Raw genomic sequence first — 10,198 nt, forward strand, 5'->3', positions numbered from 1 at the left:
GTCCCTGGCTATAGACAGAGGTGTAAAAGGAGGAGGGACCTGCATGGCTTTGTCCCGGCAACATGATACAGCCGGTGGAGTAAAAAAGAAAGAGGCCTCGATTCAGAAATTTACACCGTCTAGTATGTATGTGCCGAGGCCTTGACGGAGGATTTCATGACAGAAATCATTTAATTTGAAACTATCAGCGATTGTTTTTTTCGAGGCTGTTTGAGTGGAAGCAAAAAACACAATGCAAAGAGCGAAACTGTAGACGCTGGTTTTGTGTTTATCAAGAGACTACCTCTGATCAGCTGATGTTAAAAGCCAAGGTGGAGGGCCGACGCTCACCTCCAGGAACGCCCACCGGAGACGCCTGACAGAGGAGCTTTCACACTGTAAAAAATGTCTTAAATGTACCTGCTGATATTGTGATTGTAAGTCTTAAGAATAACTTACCGTGGACACTTCTGTTTATTTCAAGTGTTGAATGAACCAAACAAAAGAAGCTAACAGCTAGCAAAACAGGGAGCGAGTGCCATTGATTTAGATCCTGTTTACCCTTCTCCAATACAAGTTTAAGACTTTGTTAGAGTTAATATCAGACCCCTGGTTAATTCATAGGGTATTTCAAATGGAAACCATTCAATGTTGACTCCAAATAAAATAAAATGTTTTGTCTTGAGCCTGATATTTTTCAAAACTAGTTATTATATCTACTGTACAGCAGGTGCTTCAGAGGTAAAACTGGCAGGTATGTAAAGGTAGATAACTTAATCATCAGCATAAAAAACAGACTGTATAAAACATGGACGTAGTTTCTGTGACATCATCCGGTGTTTCTGAAGTGTCAGTGTAAAGCTCAGTAAGGCGGCTCCACTAAAATAACTGAAATAAGTTTTAGTCTATAATATGCAGTTTCTTATTTTGCAAAACTTTTCTTAATGTTTAATCATCCATTTTTCGTTGAGTTTTCTTTTTTTTTTTTTTACAAAACACTGACACACTACTTTTCTGCCTTGTTGTACGTAATTCTTTATTTATCTAAAATGAGAAACCGAAAGCTTTGATTAAATGGGTTCAACAGATTGAATTACTTCTTTAATAATTTGAGAGATCACCATCTTCGAGGCTGTTAACGATGCAAACATTAATCCGATCCTCTTCTGAGAAAACTCATGGCTGACTTTACGTTTTACGATCCTGTTCGGCTGGATACTCCGTCCTTATGGGTTCATTTTTAACAGCGCGTTCCACCTCGTCTCGGTTAACCACACACGATCTGGAACAAATCCTCACCGCACACACAACACTTAACACTTGACCTCTAACTCGGCAAGCAGTACCACACACTACGAGTCACAGGCTATTAGACAGGGATAAAAAATAGTGAGAGAAAGGAGAGAGGGAGAGGCGAGGCCTTGAGAGCAGCGCACACGTCCTTCCACTTAATTCCTCTCACATTCAATCAGGGCTCTCTCTCCATTATCACGTTATGGTAATTATGACTGTGATTATCTGTCAAAGATTGTACCTGTCTTTGTGTTCTCCATTCACACAGGCCAACTGTGTGCGCACATTACCATTTACAGACGTTCTGAGTCAGATCATAAATTGGCATTATAAAAACCTCACCAGAGGAGAGATGAAAGCTTCTTCCACTCTTCCTTGTCCTCTCCTTCGGGCTCCGTCTTTGTCAAGTGACGCCTGAACTCTATTCATAGAGCGATGACCTCTCTGCTCTCTGCTGTGCGACAGCCTGAGTAACAAGTTGTCAATACAAATGAACTGAGGAAGAGAAGAGGGGAAAAGCAATTACAATCTCCTTTTAATCCCCAGCAGTTCCAAAAGTCAGAGATTTAGCCCGTCTTTGCTCACCTCACCTCCTCAGCGTGTGTGTGTGTGTGTGTGTGTGTGTGTGTGTCCATGTCCGTGTCCTAATCAGGATATAGTGAACAGTGATCAAGTCCCTCTTTCACTGATCAGGATAACATGTCTAATTAATCCAATCGCTGGTCTTGAATCTCCATTCAAGCTGAATGTGAGCCTTTGAAAAGCCCTGATTCTTTAAAAAAAAAAAAAAAAGGAGGGGGACAAAACAGGTAGAAAGTGATTCAGCTGAGGGAGACCGATGTGAGGAGCAGAAAGAAGCAGGTGGTGGAGGAGGTGGGGGTGGAGGTGGAGGGCAGGTCTGGATTAGATTCTACCTATATTCCCCACCTTCAGTCAGAGGAATTAGACAGAGGGGACGGGGAAGGAGGCTGATAGTTTTAAAAGTCTGAAAGGAGCACAGATAAGGAACGCAGAGAGGCTGGGCGTGGAGGGGATCGAGATGGGAGGGAGAAGTTAATTACCTCAGCAGAGGGCATGGAGGGAGAGGTGATTGGAACGAGGGAGAGAGAGATATCTCACATGGCTCCCCCTCAATAGTCTCTGATGCATACTGAAACAAATTTAAGGAGAGGAAGGGGGCGGAGGAAAGAGCGGCTTGTTTAAGTGGCACCATGGTCCTTCCAAGACCATGGACAACATTGGAATATTAAACGGGAATCAAAGGGAGACACTCATCTTTAGGCTATCTCCCACAGAGCCACAGACCTGCAGCAGTAAGAGGCATGAAGGAATGTTTTGAGGAAAGGTTGTTCCGGCTTGCTGTGCGGCACAAATGCAAAATAGATGCTCTTAATGCACTTGAATAGACGGAAAGACCGACTAGAACTAATTCCAATACTTCTGGCACACTGAGATGTGAACATCACAAGAAAAACTCCAAGACACTCTCTTTGAGACTATTAAAATGCCTTTATTGCAGATATGGGAAGAAACAAAGTACAAATATTTTGTTGCTGTTACTGTAGTGTATTTTTCCGGCATCTCTACTTTACTTGAGTATTTACGTTCTGACAACTTGTTACTTTAACTGCCAACATTTGAACACAAATATCGTACTTTCTACTCCCAGTAATAGAATGTAACTAAGTACATGAATTCAAGTACTGTACTTAAGTACAATTTTGAGGTAGTTGTACTTTTCTTCTACTGCTACTTTATAGTTCTTCTCCACTCCATTTTGGAGTCAAATGTTGTACTTTTTACATGTATTTGATTAGTAGTTACTTTAAAGATTTCCAAACCAGCCATAGTATACATGATACATGTATAATTTACTTTTAATTGTACTTTTGATACTTCAGTACATTAATTGCCAGAAAATTACTTTTTAGACTTAAGAACATTTAATATCAGTTAAATAGAATTTTACACAATTACTATTCACATGGGTGAAAGTCACTTTTACCAAGACATTTTTCAACACATATCTTTACTTACATTTTAAAAACAGGCTTGTGAGTTCAGGATTAATGCATTTCAGGGCAAATATCGGTCATTTTTATTTTGCATCACTGAATGCTGCTTTCCCGACATCAAGAGACGGATTTCAACCTGTCCTAAGACAGTAACAGACAGTGACAGAGACTCAAGTGGGGAGAAAAGATGTATTAATGTCTTGTATCTGCAGCCGTCCACCTGGATTTCCTTACTTCCTCAATTTTTGCTGTGCTCTGGATGCTTTAATAACCCCAAATATCTGTATTTGACGAAAGAAGGCATCTTTCTGGTGTGTTGATAAACAGCTCCGACAAATCATCCTGACTCTGCTCTTAGGTTGAATAGTCTTTGGATTACGTTAATATGACGTGAGGTTCAGTTAGCTGTGCACAGAGATGGCCAGTAGAAATATCCTTCGGAGGAGTACTTTTTTAGTTACTTTGAGTACATTTAAGAACTTCTGCTCTCTCACTTTTGCTTGAGTAATGCAACGCATTTACTTTTGCAACCTCTTCTTTTTAGGTCACGTTAGACCTTAAAAACAACAACATCAAGCCTTCGTCAGGGAGTCAAACAGATTTCCAACACATTTGTTATGGCCGTCTGAACCTCTACATAAACAGTATGATCTCTTAAAGACTATGCCTGGAAGAATAAGAGAGTTTCACCAGACACAAAGAGGAATGCGGGCGCAGGGAGAATTAAAGGATATGAGAGGAAAAAGGAAAAAGCAGAGTTGCATTAATAGAGCGAAACTTCAGAGCCAAATTACTGAGGCGCCGCGCAGATAGTGATCAGAGCTCGGCCGTGCACCCTGTGTCTGTTAACGCAGCACTCAGTGCATTTACATCACCATCATTACCATCCTTATCATTAACATCGTTCAAAGCTACACATGAAGCCCATATAAAAGCTGTAATGGAGTACATTAGTCCACTTTGGGAGAGGTGAGCTCCTGGTCGGGTCCAAAGTCGCCTCACAGAGAGGGGGAACGCAAAAAAAGGCAGCATTTTGGAGTCCTCTTTTCTGCTTTCAAAGGAGGAAGTGGCAGAGCCGAGGCCCTCTATGATTGGTCCCTGCAGACCAGCCCTGCGGCTCATTCGCTGGCTGGATTGTAATTTTGTTAAGGGCACGGGTTGCTTCCTGTGCTGGCTAAACATATCTGTGTAAATGAGGTTTGGGATGCCTGAGGGGAGCAGGGTTGGAGAGGAGAGGAGGGGAGAGGAGGGGGGGTTCCCAGTTATGGAGCCAGTTGAACAGAGCACCACAGGGAGACAGGAGTGGAGGGGGTGAGGAGGAGGAGGGGTGGACAGAGACGTGGAATGAGGAAGCAAGGCCGAGGTAATGGAGGTTAAATGAAGTGGAGATAGAGAGAGAAATACAGCTGCATCAAACTTGCATTAGCTTTGATTAACGGGCCTGGTTTGAGTTACCGCTCTAACATTTCCAGACGTCAAACAAAGTTGACCCGGAGAGCTCAGAGCTGTGTTCTCACTGACCTCCAGGGTCACTGCCAGCCTAATGTCTCTCACAAAGCAGAACAAAAACAAACATGCCACGGTGCTCAACGACTGAAACCGCTCAGACTCTCACTCTTATGTGCCCTTAACCTCCATAAAGCCTTCAATCATCTTAAGTGTTTTAGTTCAGCCGCACTTTCTCTCATTCTAAAATGTACTGCAATGAGGGTTTTTTTTTTTTTAGCTTCAATAGGAAATATGTCAAAACTTGATGCAATGCTGCTAAAGAAGTGCTATTAGAAGAATTGTTTTAACAGTTTAGGAGAGACAGAAGAAGACTCAGGCCCTTAGCTGAGCAGCTGTTTTATGTTTGCCAAAGACTGATCAGATCACATCTCCTGCTCCAAGTCTGGATGGCAGGGGCAACTCTGCCCCATGGTCCACTCCAAATGAAATTACAGCCCAGCAGTGACAGTTAGTGGCCCAGGAGCCAGGTACCCTCCATTCCCCTGTCCCCTGAGGCCGACACACCCCTCTCTCCATCCCTCCCTGGGCTCCATTGAGCTCCCTCACAGGCCCATAATTGGATTGGTCAGCAGTTAACTCCATTACAGCCGCAGCAGTTCGGCACTTGATATTTCCAAGTTGTTGGCAGTAATTTGCCCCTATTAGCAGCTTTTTACTGAGAAAAACAGTCACCGTGTAAACAATCAACTAAGTAGGGTTTCAGTGTCGAGGTTTATGTGTGTTTGTGAGTATGCTCATGTGCATAAAAGGGTGTTTGTTTCCCAGGGAGATTCAATTTGAGGAGTCAAATCTAATGAGAGGCCGCATAAGTCTTACAGGACATGTGTGTTGAAGTGGGTGTCAGAGAGACCTGGGTGGCTCTTGTTACCCCAGAAGTGATGCTGTAATGGGGCTGGGAGGCTGACGGTGGGTACAACGCACCGTATTTGGGATGTAGACATGGTATATTTGAATGTGTGTGCAACTGTGTGCAGGAAAATTTTAATCACAATGCAAATATGCTCAAAGGATGCTTCAAGGCATTAAATCATGTGTTCTGTCCGTGTGTTTGCCACAGTACACAATGGAATTATTTGTTTACGTTGGATATGATTCATGCGAATGGAAAAAAATTGTCTCAAAGCAAAATAAGTAATAAAAAATGTTAGAAGAAAACCTTTTCTATGCACATAAAATGCTTATTTCTCTCAAACCTTGAGCACAAATTTGTTAAAATCTGTGTTAGTAAGCATTTTTCCGTTAGGGGTGGCATATCAAGATGCTGATTAAAATGAATAATTGCACGGGTGCATTGGGCTGGTCACAATTAAAGGCCACTCTAAAATGTGCAATTTTATTACACACCACAACACTGCAGATACTGTAAGTTTAAGAAAAAATATTTCACTTTATTTTTCTTTAACATGGCTGCCATAGTCACAGGGTGTGTTACATGCTCCGAGGCAGGTCTGCATATGAATTTATGTCATATTAAACATGAATGTAACTTGGAAAAGCAGCAAATACTAAAAAGTATAAAGGCCTGGATGAGACACAGCGGTCTGTAATCTTCATTGAGAATCGTGTCTTATTTTAGTGTACGAACACCAGCATGGTAAAAAAAAAGGAAATAGGAAAAATCTATGCTTCATTAAATTTCATTGTGACTGTTTAAACTATCTACAGTCCTTATACGTGTGGTGGGTTCATGTTGTATCGTTTTTCAATATTGTGTATATTCTGTCATTAAACAGGTTTAATTTGGCATCACACACCTAAATCTTCACTGGGGCAGCCAAATAGTTTTTTTGAATCATACTGTGAGGTCACCAATGAAATCCTTGATTCAATCTTCAATGAAAACATGCAGCAACGAGGCAGCGCTGCACACACAATATACACTAAGATGATGTAAAAACAGAGACAGAGGGGAATGATGAATGGGCTCAGAGAGAATAAGAAAATGAGAGACTAACTTATTTAACTCCATCATATTGTGCAGGCACATTACCAGTTTTAACATATTTGACTGTAAACTAATGTGCAAACGTGCCCTGTGTGTGTGGATAGTAATAATCTGGCCTTACGCTTCATTCAGGAACATGAGGAAAATAAAACTGAGAGCAGAGGCAGCTCCAGGTCTCTACAGGAAGCAATAATCTAACTGACGATAACAATCTGAGTGAAGGGTAGGGGGGTGGCGGCGGGTGGATGGGGGATGTGGGAAGCTGACAGCAGAAGGTTTTTTTTCTTTCTTTTTTTTCAGTTTTATCCAGCTCTACTTGAGGCAGGTTATTTCTCCAGTTTAACCCGGAGAGAAAACCTTTGAACATCGAACTTCTTGCTGAGGCAGATTGAATGAACCACTGCTGGGAACGAGAGGCCTGAAACACCCCGACAGTCCATCTGCAGAAGAATGAGAATATCTCTCTATGTGTGCTGACAATGGTGTCCAAACCCCATCTATTAGACACAGGAAGAAAATTGCCAAGAGGAAGAAAATAAAAGGAAATGCCTGCACTCTTGTTCTCGTGTTAAATCAACCTTTTCTCTCCAGTTTGTCTGCCTCCATTTCTTCTCCGCTCACCATATGCAGAGAGAAAAAGCGCAGAGCGGTTTCCTGACATTCATTCTTCAGACGCAGTGCGAGGGGGAACTTAAAAGACAGGCTGTAGTGTTGAGGAGGAAAGACTAGTTGATGGGGAGAAAGAGGGGGAAGAGGAGGGGGGAGGAGGAGGAGGAGGTTGTGTCTGGGTGTCTGTCTCTGAGGAGGACCTCTCCACCTGTCCGAACCCACATTCCTGCACATTCCAGGGATCCCACAGACAAAGCGTGGTGAGAGGGCCAGGAACTGACCTTGGCTCTGCCTGTCAACAGCTGATCTCTCTGATAGAAATTGCAAGGGACCCATACTCACATGAAAACACAAGAAAAACACACGCATGACCAGACGCATGCACATATACAACATACCAGCGCATATAAACATACATAATATCGGCCCACTTGTGATTCGTATGAGATGTTTGGAAGCAAATTATAGCCAACCTATCACTTTGTTTATTTCTTCAAAATGCACAGCAGCAGCCCTGGAGAAAGGGTCTGGCAGCACCGATTATCATTCTACTACCATCATTCTGGTATGTTTGTATTTATTTAAACTAATCACAATCTTTCTTAGGTGGGGCTAATCTAGTACGTGGAAATAGTGCCTCTGTATAAAAGTTGTCTAAATCTTTCTCCTTGAAGAAACAATTTGACATTTTGCCAAATATGCTTATTTGTGTTCTAACGTGGCACAGCATAGTAGGCTACTGACAACAGTGGGACAAAGGCAGATTGTCTAACTGTGAACAACGTGTTGTTTTCACACTTTTAATAAGTGTTTTTAAAGTGAGTGATGTGGCTTATTACATTCAAGTGATTAGTTTTCTCATTCGCACAGATTAAGGTTTATTGAGATTTCCATTCATCAAACAGAACTGACAACTGATAAAGGATAGTAGAGGTTCAATTCAAGCCAAACCCGATTTAAGAAAGGTATTTTTTGAGCTCAGATCATTATGACAGTCAGTGTTGGTAATTATTTTTGATAATCAAAACATTTTTGAGGAAAACTATTTACAAACTTCTCACTTCTAAGGATTTGTTACTTTCCTTTCTAGTAAGTAATGTTGAACTTAATACCATTGGACTGTCAGTCAAACAAAAAGAAGAAAGCAGTTCGAAGATTTGTAAACTCTTACCAGCATTTCATAAACCAAACAAATAAATCAGATTAGCTGAGAAAATAATCAGCAAATATTTAAAGCTCTTCTTCTTAAGACAGTCGATTTTTGAGTCTCATTCCCAACTCGTCAAACACTGACGCTCCGGGTTGGTAGGTTGGGTCAGTAACCCAAAGTGGGGGATGAGACTCAAAAATGACAAACGGAGCTTTAAGGTAATTTAAAATATTAGTATCAGCTATGTCAGCTGTTAACCCCATCGATGAATGTACAGTAACCAGGTTAGGGAATGGTCATATCTTCACACGCAGCACAGTGTATTCAAATGAGAGGAGCGGGAGGTTCAAGCCACAACAAGCTGCAGCTCCACACAGATGGAGAACATCCTCAGGCTACCTATCATACTGCTGTCTGTCCACCTCAGTTTCATACCACTGTGAGCTCTGAGCAGTGTAGCATTTCAGCTGTTAACAGAGTGGAAGGATAGCAGCGAGAGGTGGGGCCGGCAGTGTGGAGGGTGCAGCGGCTTATGAATGGAGTTCATTCTCCCTGAGAGGACTTCAAACAGGCCTGCATCAATCAGCCAGGTGGAGCACCGGTGGCTGAGCCATGCCCGCCGGCCGTCCGCCCAGAGGTTTCAGATGCACCGAGCATGCCCTCTCACACGACAGACTGACTGACACACTGACCGGGAGAGAGCCAACTGGACTGCAGTCACACACACAGACACACATACACACACACACCTCCACCCAAATCCTCAGGTCCTCTGGGACCCTGACAACAGCTTAGTAGTGCCAAGGATGGCTCAATGTCAAATCTCTAGCACATCTCTTGCATGTTTGTCCCAAACCCTACTGCCGGACATGAACACTGAGATTTGACGAACAAGCATTTCAATTAATTCTTTTTTACAACTTGTTATCTACAATATCGGCACAGTGCAACTACAGTAAGGTTAATGTAAAAGAGAGGTTAAGGTATGGTTTGGGTTTGGACACTTGTCTTGCTATCACGTCCCTTAAATGTATGTCATTACATGTATGTTGGGAACACTGCTCTGTTCATATAAGGTGAAATATAAAGTCCAGGTTAATAATTGTTCAAATCTATCTTAAAACAAAACTGCTATACTCATATGTACAATTAGTTATTGGTTGCTGTAATTATCTCTCCTCTCTCAACTGGCTGCAAAAAAACTCCTAAAATGATTTTAAAGGATAAATTAATCCAAAAATTTAAATTCAGTCATTATCTCTCCACCCCAACACAGCTAGAAATTCAGGTGACATTTTTGTAGGTCTCTGGAAGCCTTAAAATCTCAAGTTGATTTTAATAGACGTAATTTACACCCCTTTTTAAGCAGAAACCTTGTGTGGCACACCCCTTCTAAAAAAATTGATGGCACGTCAGGTGTGTGAATGATGTCTTTTCAAATCAATTTTGGATGTGGAAGGGTCCATCCGTCCATCTGTTCATCCATCCATCCATCCATCCATCCATCCATCCATCCATCCATCCAAGGTATCTCTGTATCCTTCTTTTTATTCTTTGGAAAACAACACTAAAACATCCTGCCCCTCCAGGCTTTAACAAGCCAACAATAGATAACAGATCAAACAAACAGAGTGGACAGACACTCTACTGTACAGCATCTCAAGATCGAACTGGCACAACGGCGGGGCCTCTCAGTGG

Source organism: Sparus aurata, chromosome 6, assembly GCF_900880675.1.
Source record: "Sparus aurata chromosome 6, fSpaAur1.1, whole genome shotgun sequence".
Taxonomy (NCBI): Eukaryota; Metazoa; Chordata; class Actinopteri; order Spariformes; family Sparidae; genus Sparus; species Sparus aurata.